Raw genomic sequence first — 16,775 nt, forward strand, 5'->3', positions numbered from 1 at the left:
GTTTGTTTGAATTATCCAAAGACATACAGGTATGCAACTTTCAATTAAAATGAAGTTATTGGTAGTACATCCGTAAGTTTTCCGAGTTCCATGGTCGTGGGAGGTCAGCTCCTCCGAGTTCCTTAAGATAATAAGCTCCGGGCCGGACTACTTCTTTGACTTCATATGGTCCTTCCCAGTTTGGGGCGAGTTTCCCCGATCCTGAGGTTGCGAGACAGTGGCTCGTCGAAGCACTAGATCTCCTGCTCTAAAGGTTTTGTTCTTGACCCGGGTGTTGTAATATCGAGCGACTTTCTGTCTGTAGGCTGCCATTCGAACCTGAGCTATCTCCCATCTTTCTTCCAGTAGGTCGAGATTGGCTCTAAGACTTTGCGAATTTTGATGTTCGTCGAATGCCACGACTCGTGCCGATGGGAGTTTAAGCTCGATTGGGATGACGGCTTCCATACCGAAGGCTAAAGCAAAGGGGGTCTCCCCCGTAGGTAGCCTCTGGGTAGTTCGATACGCCCATAACACATGATAAAGTTCATCTACCCAAGTTTCCTTCGCTTTTTCGAGCCTTGTCTTAATCCCCTGCAAAAGGGTTCGATTAGTCACCTCAGCTTCGCCATTCGCCTGGGGATGGGCTACTGATGTGAAGTTATGGGAGATGTTTAGATCTTCATAGAATTTGGTGAATTTTGCTCCTGCGAATTGCCATCCATTATCAGTGATTAGGGTTCTAGGCAGACCGAACCTACACACGATCGACTTCTAGATAAATCTTGTACTTTTGCTTCTGTGATTTTCGCTAGTGGTTCGGCTTCAACCCATTTGGTGAAGTAGTCGATCGCTACAAGGAGGAACTTCCTTTGCCCAGACGCCATGGGAAAGGGGCCGAGAATGTCTATCCCTCATTGTGCAAAAGGCCATGGGGCACTCAAGGGTGTGAGCTCGGTGGCGGGCTGTCTCTGGATATTGGCGTATCTCTGGCATCGATCACACTTTTTGACATATTCAATCGAATCATGATGCATTGTTGGCCAGTAATATCCCTGACGGAGCAACTTGTGGGATAAAGATCTAGCCCCCAAATGGTTTCCGCAAATTCCTTCATGCACTTTCCACAAGGCATAGTCAGCTTCCGAGGGCTGGAGACATTTTAAGAGGGGCAAGGAGTATGATCTCTTGTACAACTTGCCCTCATAAAGGATGTACCGGGGGGCCTGATTTTGGAGCTTCCGAGATTCTTTCGCATCCTGGGGGAGAACTCCATCTCTGAGATAGATTATCAGTGGGTCGACCCAGCTGGGCTCGTGGTCAATCTCCATCATGGGCCGCGATTCTTCTGTACTCGGGTGCTTTAGAACTTCAAAGAGAATGCCTTGGGGCAATTCGGCCGGAGCTGACGTCGCCAGCTTGGAGAGAAGGTCAGCCCTGGTATTTTCCAACCTTGGAATCTGTCTAATGTTGAAGCTGCTGAAGGTGGGAGTGAGCTCCTTTATCTTCTCAAAGTATTTGGCCATACTGTCCTCCCGCGCTTCGTAACTCCCGCTAACTTGTCCCACCACTTGTTGAGAGTCACTGTGCACCCGGAGCTGACCTATTCCCAGCTCTTTGGCGATCCTTAGTCCTACGATCAGAGCTTCATATTCCGCTCCATTATTTATTGCGGGAAACTCGAAATGCAGAGCGTATTCCGCGATGACTCCCTCCGGACTGACCAAGATCAGGCCTGCACCTGCGCCCGACATGTTGGAAGATCCATCCACATAGAGGGCCCAAAAGCGATCAGAGGGGTCGGCCTCTTCTTCGGGGGAGTTCGGTTGGGACTTCAGGTCGTCAACTTTGCTTTGTTCAGGTTTAGCCTCCTCTGGGATGGTACACTCTACTATGAAATCTGCCAGTATTTGGGCCTTCACCGCTGGCCTGTGCCGATAGTTGATGTCGAATTTCGTGAGCTCGATCGCCCATTTTGCCATCCTCCCGGAGGTGTCCGCCTGGTGCAAAACCGCCTTGATCGACTGATTGGTGAGTAGCATCACGGTGTGCCCTTGAAAGTAGGGTCGGAACCTCCGGGCTGCAATCAATAAGGCGTAAGTCAGTTTTTCTAACTTGGTGTATCTGGTCTCGACGTCCCTCAACGCGCAGCTAACGTAGTAGATTGGCTGCTGGACTTTCGCTTCTTCTTTGACAAGGACGACCGTGAGGGCCATGGGAGAGACCGTCAGGTATAAAAATAGCTCTTCCCCAGGCTCAGGCTTCGCTAACAGTGGGGGTAGCCAAGGTAGCTCCTCAATTCTTCGAATGCCTGTTCGCACTCGGGGATCCAACAGAAGTTCTTCGGCTGCTTGAGGGTTTGAAAGAAGGGCAAGCACCATTCGGCCGACCTTGCGACGAAGCGATTAAGGGCCGCTATCCTCCCCGTGAGGCGCTGAATCTCTTTTATCGACTTTGGGGCGGCCATCTCCTAGATGGCGCAGATTTTGTCTGGATTGATCTCGATCCCGCGCCCTGATACCATGAAGCCCAGAAACTTTCCTGAGGTTACTCCGAAAGCACATTTAGTTGGGTTCAGCTTCATCCTATATTTCTGGAGAGCGTCGAAGGTCTCCTCGAGGTCGGCGACATGATCTCTGGAAGACTTGCTTTTTACGAGCATATCGTCCACGTAGACCTCCATGTTACAGCCGATCTGCTCCTTGAAGATTTGTTCACCAACCGTTGGTAGGTTGCGCCCGCATTCTTAAGGCCGAAAGGCATGACCCTGTAACAGTAAAGGCCACGATTAGTGATGAAGGCTGTCTTTTCTTCATCTTTCGGTGCCATTCTAATTTGATTATAGTCGGAGAACGCATCCATGAAGGTGAGGAGCTTGTGGCCCGAGGTCGCGTCCACCAGTTGATCGATTCTGGAAGGGGGTAGCTGTCCTTTGGACAGGCCTTATTCAGCTTTTTGAAGTCTATGCACATCCTCCACCTGCCGTTTGCTTTTTTGATCAGGACAACGTTGGAAATCCAATCGGGATAATTGACTTCCTTAATGAATTTGTCTTAAGGAGCTTATCCACTTCCTCGGCTATCGCCTTCTGCCTCTCCGGAGCATGACTCTGGATTTTTTCTTTCGTCGGTCGATGCTTTGGATCGACGGCCAGATGATGCTTCATGACCTCCGTGTCAATCCCTGGCATGTCTGCTGGGACCCAAGTGAAAACGTCCACATTCCTTCGCAAAAAATCAATGAGACACGCCCGCATCTCCTCCCCTAGGTTGGAGCCGATCATCGCTACATGCTCCGTGTTCCCATCATTCAAAGGGATTGGTACCAGATCCTCGATTGGGGCGCCCCTTTCTTTGGTGAGGTCATCGCGAGCATCTAGTCCATCGACGGGACAAGGGTCAGATTGATCGCTTCTTTGCAAGGCTATATTGTAGCAGTGTCTGGCCAGGGCTTGGTCTCCCCAGACCTCTCTGATCTCCTGGTTGGTGGGGAACTTCAACTTCAAATGGTAGGTCGATACGATGGCTCGGAGAGCGTTGAGGCCAAGTCGACTGAGGATTGCATTGTAGGCTGATGGCGCCTTCACCACCAAGAAATTCATCAGGGCCCTAGATTGTCTTGGATATTGACCTACGGCCACAGTCAAAGTTATTATTCCTTCCGTCAGAACGGCGTCGTCGGTAAACCCTACCAAAGGGGAGCTAATCGGCCTGAGATGGCTGTCAAGGGTGGACATTCTTGAAAAGGCATCGTAGAACAAAATGTCGGCCGACCTTCCATTGTCGACAAGAACGCGACGGACATCGTAATTTGCTATATTCAAGAAAACTACGACCGCATCGTTATGAGGGAATTGAACTCCCTGAGTGTCTTCTTCGGTAAAGATTATTGGCTCTTCAGTCTTTTGCCGCTTGGGGGATACAGTCGGTATGTTGGTTTTTTCTATCGGGATCCTCCTGAGATGGTGTTGGCGGAATCCATCGGAGGCTGATCGCCCGACCACTCCATGCCGGCGACCATAGCCGGAGGATGCGAGGCCTGGGAAACCAGAGGCGAGACTAGGGTCCGAGATATGGCTGCGGAGGCCGTGGGCAGCTGCACGGATGCTTCACGAGAAGGCATCAGGCGAGGATCCAGTGGGGGAAAGGAGGAGTGGGTGCCAGAGAAGATGACCGGAGGCGGCTCCATTGAGCGCTCCTTTAAGAACAAGGATACTGTGAAGACACAGCCCTTCCTCTAGCGTCAATCCTGTTGGTGCAAAAATCCGCTTGCGCCGGAGAAGCTGGAGTCGAGGGAGTCGCGGTCGCCATCGGGACCTGCAAAAGAAGTCTAAATCAGAGGTGGGGTTGCTCTGGCAAGACCCTCCGACGCTCAAGTCAGTTCTCTGCCTCAACAAGAATGGAGTGCTCGAACGAAAATTTTAGTAGAGTTTTTAGGTAAAAACAAGAGCTTATAGAATAACATATCTGGGGTTCCCCTTTTATAGACGGAGGGGGCAACAAATTGACAGTGACGCCTATAACCATCTGGTCATGGGCTGCCCAGAGTCAGGAGGAATTTATTACGGAGGGTAGTGGAGCGGATCGTGGCTATCACTGTGGCTCGCCACGTGGAATCAGTTACGGGGAGTGGAGCGGCGTCCGCTGTCGTGACTTGTCAGGGAGTGGTGGAATCGCACAGAATCCGCCGCAGGTTGTGGAGCAGAATCATGGCCATTAATACGGCCTGTCAGGGGGTAATGGAGCGACGCAGGGTCTGTCGCAGGGAGTGGAGCAGAATCATGGCCGTTAATACGGCCTGTCGGGGGGTCCAGACCTGTCGGCCGAAGTTCGGTCGGAGTCGGTAGCGGGGTCTGGTACCCGCAGGAGTTAGGGCGAGGTCTTCTCGCAGTCGGAATAGAAGATGGAGTCTGACTCTCGTAGAGGTCCGGACGTAGTCTACTTGCAGTTGGCGTCGTAGGCGGAGTCCGACCCCTGTAGGAGTCCGAGCGGAGTCTTCCTTGCAGCAGAAGTTGTGGACGGAGCCCGGCTCTCGTGGGAGTCCGGGCGGAGTCTTCCTTGCAGTAGAAGTCAGGTGCGAAGTCTGGCTCCCGTAGGAGTCTGGATGGAGCTTATCAGCAGTTGGAGTCGGTGATGGAGCCCGGCTCCCATGGGAGTCCGGGCGGACCCTTCCTGCAAGTAAAATCAAAGGCGAAGTTCGGCTCCCGTAGGAGTCCGGACAAGGCTTACCAGCAGTAGAAGTTGGTGATGGAGCCCGGCTCCCGTAGGAGTCCGGGCGGAGTCTTCCTTGGAGTTGAAGCTGGCGACGGAGCCCAGCTCCCGTAGGAGTCCGGGCGGAGTCTTCCTTGCAGTTGAAGCTGTGGACGGAGCCCGGGCGGAGTCTTCCCAGCAGTAGGAGTCAGGTGCAAAGTCTGGCTCCCGTAGGAGTCCGGACGGAGCTTATCAGCAGTTGAAGTCGATGACGGAGCCCGGCTCCCATGGGAGTCCGGGCGGAGCCTTCCTGTAATTAAAATCAAAGGTGAAGTTCGGCTCCCGTAGGAGTCCGGACAAGGCTTACCAGCAGTAGAAGTTGGTGACGAAGTCCAACTCCCGTAGGAGTCCGGACGGATCCTTCTTTGCGATAGAAGTCGTGGACGGAGCCCGGCTCCCGTAGGAGCCCGGGCGGAGTCTTCCCAGCAGTAGGGGTCAGGTGCGAAGTCCGGCTCCCGTAGGAGTCTGGACGGAGCTTATCAGCAGTTGAAGTCGGTGACGGAGCCCGGCTCCCATGGGAGTCCGGGGGAGCCTTCCTGCAATTAAAATCAAAGGCGAAGTTTGGCTCCCGTAGGAGTCCGGACAAGGCTTACCAGCAGTAGAAGTTGGTGATGGAGCCCGGAACCAGCAGTAGAAGTTGGTGATGGAGCCCGGCTCCCGTAGGAGTCCGGGCGGAGTCTTCCATGGAGTTGAAGCTGGCGACGGAGCCCGGCTCCCGTAGGAGTCCGAGCGGAGTCTTCTTTGCAGTTGAAGCTATGGACGGAGCCCGGCTCCCGTAGGAGCCCGGGCGGAGTCTTCCCAGCAATAGGAGTCAGGTGCGAAGTCCGGCTCCCGTAGGAGTCCGGACGGAGCTTATCAGCAGTTGAAGTCGGTGACGGAGCCCGGCTCCCATGGGAGTCCGGGCGGAGCCTTCCTACAATTAAAATCAAAGGCAAAGTTCGGCTCCCGTAGGAGTCCGGACAAGGCTTACTAGTAGTAGAAGTTGGTGATGAAGTCCGGCTCCCGTAGGAGTCCGGACGGAGCCTTCTTTGCGATAGAAGTCGTGGACGGAGCCCGACTCCCGTAGGAGCCCGGGCGGAGTCTTCCCAGTAGTAGGGGTCAGGTGCGAAGTCGGCTCCCGTAGGAGTCCGGACGGAGCTTATCAGCAGTTGAAGTCGGTGACGGTGCCCGGCTCCCATGGGAGTTCGGGCGGAGCCTTCCTGCAATTAAAATCAAAGGCAAAGTTCGGCTCCCGTAGGAGTCCGGACAAGGCTTACCAGCAGTAGAAGTTGGTGATGGAGCCCAGCTCCCGTAGGAGTCCGGACAAGGCTTACCAGCAGTAGAAGTTGGTGATGGAGCCTGGCTCCCGTAGGAGTCCGGGGGGAGTCTTCCTTGGAGTTGAAGCTGGCGACGGAGCCCGACTCCCGTAGGAGTCCGGACAAGGCTTACCAGTAGTAGAAGTTGGTGATGGAGCCCGGCTCCCGTAGGAGTCCGGGCGGAGTCCTCCTTGGAGTTGAAGCTGGCGACGGAGCCCGGCTCCCGTAGGAGTCCGGGCGGAGTCTTCCTTACCGTCGGAGTTGGAGACGACTCGTGAGGATCAATCCTATTGAGAACTTCGGCAGAGGGTATTTTATACCCAACAGGACTAATAAATGATCAGGCCCAACTTTGGCCGGCCAACCTGATCACCATCAGAAAGACTCAAACCAAGTTATCATATTATGAATAATAATTCCATTAGTCAATAAGCACCAGGCCTTTGGGCCTCCAATGATTATTAAACTAATGGACTCATTATCACTCACTTAATGGGAGGCTATGACTTAGTTATCAATATAACTTAATCATTTTTAGGGACCTAATATTTTTTTTTTTGAGAATTTTATTAAAGAATAGATGAGAAGAAAATATCCAGCCAATTTCAATCCTCCCACTGACTTCACCAAGTCAGATTAAAAAAAATTTAATTAAAGCTGGCATTAGGAGCACCTAAATCAGTTAAACTGATTTATTTAATGACACGGGTGAGCCCTAATCACCAAGTGATCTAATCAAAACTTAATTCATCAGGTTGGTCAGGTAAGTGAGATCAGTGGTGGGGATAAGCCATTAACTCATCATAGATCAAATCACAGCGAGTAGCTCCCACTTAAAAACCACTGGTCAAACTGCCAAACTTACCTTAGACACCAACCGGTTCATTAGTTTTAATTTGATCAACTTAGTAAATAGGGTTCCACTGCGTAGCCATGAATTAAGTCCACCTTGGTCTAGTTAAAGATATGGACCCATTCAACTACAACTATTGGAGTTGAGTCTAGAGTATCCTTGACCTAATCTAATTCAACTTTTGATTAGATTTGATCAATTACTCTAATTTAGTCCATTTCTTTAAGCTAACCTTAGGTCTAACCCAATTATGGACCTAATCCATCTAACCCATTGACCTACAAGTTTATGCAATTGTCTTAGGTCTTAATTCATAATTCTAGACCTACTAGACAACACTTAATTCTTTTAATTAAGTATTTGGCTGATGGGTCAGGGTTTGGCATTTCAAAATAATTTTCAAATTTGAAAGGTTTTATTTTTTGTTCATCAAATATGTTGACTCATTTCACAAATAGATCAGCACATTTCATAAATAGCAATCCTATTACTAATTACATATCAGAAAATAACTCAATCAAAATAAATCATGAATATTCTTTTAGATCTAATCTAACACATTCATGATAAATTTCATAATTGAACCTTTACAATTAATTTTTTTCGCTACTTCATCTGCATGGGATATAATTGCAGCAGCACCCCTACCACCATAGGAGACCCCATCGAATGGGAGGAGAGGGCCTTTAAACCCTACTTTTCTCCTATGACCGGACGGCCATGGCAACCAACCCAATTCGATTACTTTCTACTTGGATCAAGTATATCTAAATATATCAATTTCAAAATTCAAATTTTAAATTTCAAATTTTAAATTTTAAATTTTGAATTTCAAATTTCAAACAAATTTCAAATTTCAAAATTTTGAATTTCAAATTTTGAATTTTAAATTTTGAATTTCAAATTTGAAATTTCAACCAAATTTCAAATTTCAAATTTTTGAATTTTGAATTTCAAAATTTAAAATTCAAATTTCAAATTTTTGAATTTTGAATTTCGAACAACTTTCAAATTTCAAATTTTAAATTTGTGAATTTCAAATTTCAAATTTAAACTTTTAGATTACAACTTAATCTATGCATGTAAATATATATATCATATCTCAGAACCCGCTCTGATACCATTTGTGGAAAAATTCAGTGCAGGGATAAAATGGTAATTTTAAAACTTTTTCAAAATCATGATTTTAAGTGAAAAAATATTAATTAATCTAATTAATTAACATAAATTTATCCTACACTAGGATCTAAATAAGATATATAGCATGCATGCATTTAAATTTAAAATTTAAATTTGAACAATAAATACTTTATTGTAATGTGTTCAGAACACAATACCTTTGTGCGGGTAGTAGATCGCCGCAATCTGATCATCGTCGGGAGAGTCTGATCATCGCGACATAGCCACACAGCATGTCTGGCCTCTGCGAATCATCCACATGAAGCTCTCGATCTGATCGACTCCTCCGAGTGCTAGCTCGTTGTAGAGCCCTTTTGACGGTCGATGCTGATCAAACTCCTTCGATCGATGTCTGTCGATTCTTTGAATGCTCCGGATCGTCAACAGACATGCTTGAGAGGATGTTGAAGATCTCCCTGAGATTTTGGAGACTCTTGACCCCGGTACCAATAATGTGTGGAACTCGTGATCAGAGAATCCTGATTTTCGATCATCGAGTCCCAAACATGTAGGATTCTACATCAGCCATCAGATCAGATAGGAACCTCTAATGTGTGTGACCCCGCAGATTCGAATCTAAGCCGGTAGCACAAGAACCAATTCCTATACTAATCAAAGTGACCATCTAGCAATGGTACCCGACGTCCGGATAGGTCGAAGAGTCGCAATCGCAACACTCAGAACCTACATGAATATGGTTACTGTATAATTCATCCTTTTGACCCCTATGTTTAGGAGACACAGGGTTAAACTGTCAACCCTGATCAGATCATCCGAATCATGCTCAACTCAAACAGTTCTATGACTCCTCACAAGGACTACCCTAGCCAAGATTTTGCTAAATTGAAACACGACTGTACACAGCTCCTAAACTAGAGTGGTCAATCACATCTTGACACACGCACTGACAGATCAAGTACTTGACTACACCCAGCAGCCTTCCGTCACTGAATTAAAAATTTAGGTAGTCCAGTGCCTAAGTACAGTGAGTTGCTTGCAAGTCACCGTGGTGGTCTCAGGTCGAAGGGATATTTATACCCATATTCCATCGGAGCAAATCTTGACAGTAGAAATAGCTCTGGAGTCGGTCACGTTCAGTGCAGATGTACCCTTATATCTCACCTGTATGCTATACCAGTGTCTCCACACTCATTGGTTAAGAGGACAATCAACTATATGGCACACAACGACCTATGCTTGATAAATATTATTGTCCTTGGTAACAACGTATCATTTGATCATGAATAGATTTAAGGACTAAACGACAAATCCTCCTTTGTCGAGTCTAAATAGTCCTAAGGACTTCACCACAATATAGGAGTTCATTAGAAGATGAAACATTTTGTGATGAAAAATGTCAAAATAATTTTTATTAATTCATAATTTATGTACAAATACAAAAATGAGCACAACCATCAATAGGCTGACGATTGGCTTTGGGACACTATTCCCAACAAGGTTAGCCAACCAAAGTTGGGCCTAATCATTCATTGGCTAGATGGGCCAAGTATGGTCATGTTAATGGTTGGATCTAACCAGACCTTTTCAGTGGAGGCCAAAGCCTAATGATTAGAGATTAGGGCAAAATTAAAATTACTAAAAATTATTTAGAGAAATAATTGGTCATAAACCTACCCTTAGATATACATGGGTTGGCCAACCAAAGTTGGGCTTGTGTGCAGTCTAAGTAGATTTTAGTACCCACTAAGGAATTAGGATAATTTTCGAATTGGAGGTAGAGGCTACCAATTCGAATAAAATAGTGGGAGAAACCTTTAGATTAAAGTCTAAATCTTTAGGTTTAATGAATCAATTACTAATTAGGTTATGGTTCTCCTTTGTATAGATATGGCCACTTCCCTATCGCTTCGATCATTATTGGACAATGAAAATTTGGTGGGATCCAACTTCGGTAGCTGGTACCAAAAGTTAAAGATTATTATGGAGCATGAATAGATCCTATATGTGATAACGGATCCTGCACCTGAGACACTTATCAGAAGTAGCTCAATGATCGGATCACGGTGCGCTGCATCATGCTGGCTGCCATGAGCAATGAGTTCAGTCACAGATTTGAGATGGCTCAGCCAAAAGACATACTTCATGTGTTGGAGGATGCCTTTGGCACACCCGATGATGTGGAGAGGAACAAAACTAGTGTTTCATCTTCAACGTCAAAATGCGGGATGGTGCCTCTATCACTGATCATGTATTATACATGATCGAGCTGATGGAGCGTTTGAGCAAGCTCGACTTTTCCTTGCATGAGTAGCTTGGGAAAGATGCAATACTGAACTCATTGTCCAAGTCTTATCTCTCATTCTTCACTCATTATAGAATGACAAAGCCTGAAGTAAACTACCATAGATTACTGGGGTTGCTTCAGAATTTTGAGAAGGGTCACCAACTCCATAAAGAGTCGGCAAATTTAGTGGGAGGTTCGTCTTCTGGTTCTCGACCCTTTGAGAAAGAAAAGAAGAACAAGAAGAAGAATGTGAAGAAGGTACAAGTTCAGGCTAGGACATCAGTGCAGGGCCAGACCAGAAAGATCAAGCCTGATAAGAGTCAAGCTGAATGCTTCTTTTGTAAGAAGCGAGGGCACTGGAAGAGGAACTGTCCTCAGTACATTGCTTCCCTAAATCCGAATAGGCAGAGAAAGAAGCAAGCTATTGCTGGGTAAGGTATTTATATGATAACTCCTTGTAATTTCTCTATTTATGATATAACTGACTGGGTATTGGATACCGGTAGCCCTTACCATATTTGCAATTCATTGCAGGGGTTGTAGGTCAGTAGGAGATTCGAGCAAGGTGAGAGGTTCATTAACGTTGGAGATGGAAGACCAATTCCAGATCTAGCACTAAGAATCTTGAAACTTGTATTTGAGTCCCATACTGTTATTCTTAATGATTATCATTTCTATCCCAATTTCTTTTTAAATATTATTTCTGTAAGCCTTCTGGCTAAAAATGATTATGAAATTTTAATAAAGAAACAAGTTTGTAATATCATTATGAATGGTGTTACTATTTTTTATGGATATTTGAACAATGGTGTGTATATGTTATCACAACCTGTTAACATAGTCTAATCTACTAGCAAGCACCCTAGATTAGATAGTGTATCAGATATCTACTTATGGCACTGTAGGCTAGGTCATATAAACAAGAACAGAATAAACAAATTGACTCAAGAGGAAATCCTCGAAGTCAGTGATTGTGAATCACTTCCAAACTGTGAGTCCTGTCTTCTTAGTAAAATGATCGAGTTACCTTTTACTGAAAAAGGTGAGAGAGCTACTGAGCTCTTGGGCCTAGTACATACTAATATATGTGGGCCCAGAGCACAAGTGCTAGAGGTGGATATTTCTACTTCATCACTTTCACGGATGATCTATCCAGATATGGATATGTCTATCTAATGAAATATAAGTCAGATTCATTTGAAATGTTCAAATGATTTCGAAGTGAAGTAGAAAAATAAACTAGAAAGGGTATTAAAACTCTTCAGTCTGATCGAGGAGGGAAATACCTTTCTGATGAGTTTCTCACATATCTAGGAGAGAATAGGATTCTCTCCCAATGGACTCCTCCAGGAACACCACAATATAATGGTATGTCTGAAAGGAGAAATCGGATTCTGTTAGACATGATCCGATCCATGATGGGTTTTACCAGCTTACCGATATCCTTCTGGGGATATGTACTCGAATCAGCCTGTTATCTGTTAAATAGGGTTTCAAGTAAATCTGTAATTAAGACTCCATATGAGATATGGACAGGGCATAAGCCAACACTTTCACACCTTCGGGTCTGGGGGTGCCCGGCCTATATCAAACGGTGAGTTACAGATAAACTTGGACCTAGGTCTGACAAATGCACATTCATAGGGTATCCCAAAGAGACCAAAGGATATTTTTTCTACCATGCTGATGAACAAAAGGTGTTCGTCAGCCTTAAGATAATCTTTTTAGAAAAGGAGTTTCTTGGTGAAGGAACTGTTGCCTCTAAGGTTGAACTTGATGAAGTTCAACAGGTAGAAGGACCGACACCAATAGCTAAACTTGAGTCAGATTTGATTAGATCAGATCTGGAGCCCAATGTACCTACACCATTAAGATGATCTGATAGAGTACCACATTAACCGGACAAAAACTATGATTTCTTGATCCGAGACGGTGATCCCATCGAACTCGATGAGAACGATGATGATCCGATCACCTATATGGATGCAATGCAGAGATCTGATTCTGAAAAATAGCTTGAAGCCAAGAAATCCAAAATGAAGTCCATGAAGGTCAATGATGTATGGACATTGGTTGACCCATCTGAAGGGGTTAAACCCATTGGGTGTAAATGGGTCTTCAAAAAGAAGAGGGGCGCTGACGGAAAGATGGAGACCTATAAAGCCCATCTAGTTGTCAAGAGGTATCGTCAACATTATGGTATTAACTATAACAAGACGTTCTCCCCTTTGGCAATGTTCAAATTTATTCGAATAATGTTTGCAATAGCTGCCCATCTAGATTATGAGATCTGGCAGATGGATGTAAAGACAGCTTTCCTGAATGGAGAGCTGACCGAAGAGGTGTATATGATACAACCTGAGAGATTTACATCCATAGATGAGTCTAAGGTGTGCAAGCTTCAGAGATCCATTTATTGATTAAAGCAAGCTTCTCGGAGTTGGAACATACATTTTGATAAGGTGATCAAAACATATGGCTTCGTTAAGAACGGAGAAGAGCCCTGCATCTATAAATGGAGAAATGTCTGGTTGTGATATTCCTTATCTTGTACGTAGATGACATTCTCTTAATAAAAAATGACATCCCCACACTACAGAAATAAAAGTTTGGTTGTTATCGCAGTACTCCATGAAGGACTTGGGTGAAGCATCCTACATCTTAGGGATAAAGATCTATAGGAATAGATCTAAAAAGATGCTTGGGTTATCCCAGTTCACGTACATAGATACTGTGCTGAAGAGGTTCAGCATGGAGAATTCCAAGAAGGGCTATCTACCGATAGGCCATGAAATTTCTCTCTCTAAGATGGATTGTCCGACAACTCTTGAATGGTGACAGCAGAAGTATGTCAGGTTATATCTTTACTCTGAATGGTGGAGCCATCTGCTGGAAGAGTTCCAAGCAACATACTGTGGCAGACTTTGTTTGTGAGGTGGAGTACATCACAGCATTGGATGCCACGAAGGAAGCTGTGTGGCTGAGAAAATTCATCATCGAGCTCGGAGTAGCACCCTCCTTCGACGGTCCAGTCTGCTCTACTGCAACAGCACTGGTGCCATAGCTCAGGTGAAGGAACCCAAAGTACATCAACAGACGAAGCACATTTTGCGTCGCTTCCACCTGGTCTGAGAGATTGTGGATCGAAGTGACGTCGACCTTCAAAAGATCGATGGAAAGGAGAACATGGCCGACCCCTTCACTAAAGCCCTGGCGATAAAGAAGTTCGACAACCACAAGCCGAAGATGAGTATTAGATACTATGTTGAGTGGCTTTAGGACAAGTGAGAGTTGTTGAAAAATATGTCCCAAAAGTCATTGTCAACCTATTGACGGTTGAGCAACTTTGTATTGTAATTGATTTGTTAATAAATAAAATATATTTTTGATATTTTTATCATAAATTTTTATCTTTTAATGAACTCCATTGTTGTGATGAAGTCCTTAAAACTATTTAGGTTCGATAAAGAGAGGATTTATCGATTAATCCTTAAAACTGTTCACGATCAAATGATAGACTCTTAATAAGGATGACAGCTTCTATCGAGCATAGGTCGCTGTAGGCCATATGGGTTGGTTGTCCTCTTAACTAAGGAGTGTGGAAACACTGGTATGGTATATAGATGAAATATAAAGGTACATCATCATTGAACGTGACCAACTCCAGAGCATTCTACTGTCGAGAATGTCTCTGATGGGATATAGGTATAAGTGTCTCTTAGACCTAAGATCGCCTCAGTGACTTGCAAGCAACTCACTGTGCTTTGGTACTGGACTAACTAAATTTTTAATTCAGTGATGGAAGGTTTCTGGGCACAATCAAGTACTTGCGAAGTCAGAGTGTGATCAAGATGGGATTGACCACTCCAAGAGTTAGAGAAGAATGAGTCGCTGTATTTCAATTTAGCAAAATCTTGACTAGGATAATCCATCAAATGGATTTGATATTTTAAAATACAATGTGGACAACCTGATCAGAGTTGACAGTTGAACTCTGAGGTGTCCTATGAACATTTTGGTCAAGGAGATGAATTATATAGAAACTATATCTGTATGGGTTCTAAGGATATTGTTCTACACATTCGACCTATCCGGTCGTCGGGTACCATTGTTAGATGGTCACTTCGATTGGTATAAAAATTTATTCTTATACTACCGACTTAGGTTTGGACCTATGAGGTCACACACATTAGAGTTTACTATCTGATCGGATGGTTGATCAACGATTAAGAATCATTCTAGGGTTAAACAATCAATACGATTGACATTTAACCTAGTACAAGTGTTACAGGAGGATCAATTAGCAATTTGATTGCTAATTGACTTAATTTGATTAAGCCAATAGACTGAGATTAAGTCTAATTGAATATGATTTAATTAGATTTAGTTTGGGCTTGATTGGATCAAGTTCAGTTGGTTTATTGGATAAGCCAAGTGCAAGAAAAAATTAGTCCTAGTTCAATTAGGACTTGGGTCAACCTAATTTTAATTCGATTAGAAAATTAAATCAGATTTAAATCTAATTTAATCTGATTAAATTAAGTTCTTAATTGAATTAAGACCTATTTTAATTAGATTAATTTAGTTTTAGTTTGATTTGGTTTGAGAAATCAAATTTGAACAAGTCATAGATTGAATCCTAGTAAGACTAGGATTCCACCTTGCGCCACCTTAGCCCTCCATGCTCACTCTCTCTTATCCCATGCCCACTCTCTCTTATTTTATGCAACAAAACTATCTCTCCCAGGTCTTCACACATATCCAAAAATTTCCTCTCTTTCTCTCTTACATGGAATGTAGTTATGGACCAAGTCAAAGTAGGAATTAGTTTAGATTTCAAATTCTTTGAGATAGAGTTTTAGGAAACTAAAACTCTTTTCTTATGGCACCGATTTTATCTAATTTTTTTTTGAAATTTTTGTGGCTTTTATGGTATATATTATGTGCCCTTTGCTGGTGGTCCATGATAGAAAAAGGAGGGGACGCCCAAGAGTTGGGCACCCCTTGTCTTTCCTTGTTTGGATAATCCTTGACTAGGTATTTGAAACATAGAGCATTAAGAAATTTTTATGAAACATAGAGCATTAAGAATCCTTTGGGGCATCCAAAAATCAAGGAGAAAGAGTCTTGGGGCATGGAGATCTAATAGACACAAAACTAGGTGTCTGGGTTAGAGCAAAGAGAAGAAGAAGAGGGTCTTCTTCTAGAGTTGCTGGGTTCATCTCTTTCCTTCCTCCATCTGTAAGTTTTTTGAGAGTGTCTTATCTAAAACTCCTTCTCCTACTTCTCATCTTTAGAAGAGTCCAAATCAAGAAGAAGGAGGTATCTGATCGACCATCGAAGAAGGATCAGCGTAGTACTAGCATGTTGTGCTGATTTCTTGGATCAAGACTTCTGATCATGATTCGTGGGCTCGTGTGGATGACTCCTAGAGATCGGATGCGTATGCGGCTCGTAACATCATCCTCAAGCTTGGACCAGCAAAGTTAGAACATCTAGCTTGCAAGGTAATAAATCTGATCTATTATATTTTACATATATTAGATGTAGTATAGAAACATGTTGATATGATCAACATGTAGTTCTTGCTCTTTATATTTTAATTTTTGATTTAATACCATATAATAATCATGTAATAGGATCTTAGATCTTAGGATTCTCTAATTTTGTAAGATAAATTTTGATTTATTTTAGTCTTCCACTGTCTGATCTTGAAAAAATTTTAAGATCTAACCCTGAAACTCTAGATCTGGTTCCATCAAACCCAACAGTGGTATCAGAGCCTACCTTGATCTATATAATTAAAGGTTAAATTATTGTCTTGATTATGATCAAGCATGGATTTTTGATTTGGTTCAAGTCGGGTCAAGGGTTGAATCTGATTGAACATTCAAACTTTCGCATGTCTCAGAGATATGTTTTAAATATAAAATGCATGATGTATATATAGAATCTTTCTTAGTAGCTTAGTACTC

The sequence above is a fragment of the Elaeis guineensis genome, chromosome 3 (genome assembly GCF_000442705.2).
Source record: "Elaeis guineensis isolate ETL-2024a chromosome 3, EG11, whole genome shotgun sequence".
NCBI lineage: Eukaryota > Viridiplantae > Streptophyta > Magnoliopsida > Arecales > Arecaceae > Elaeis > Elaeis guineensis.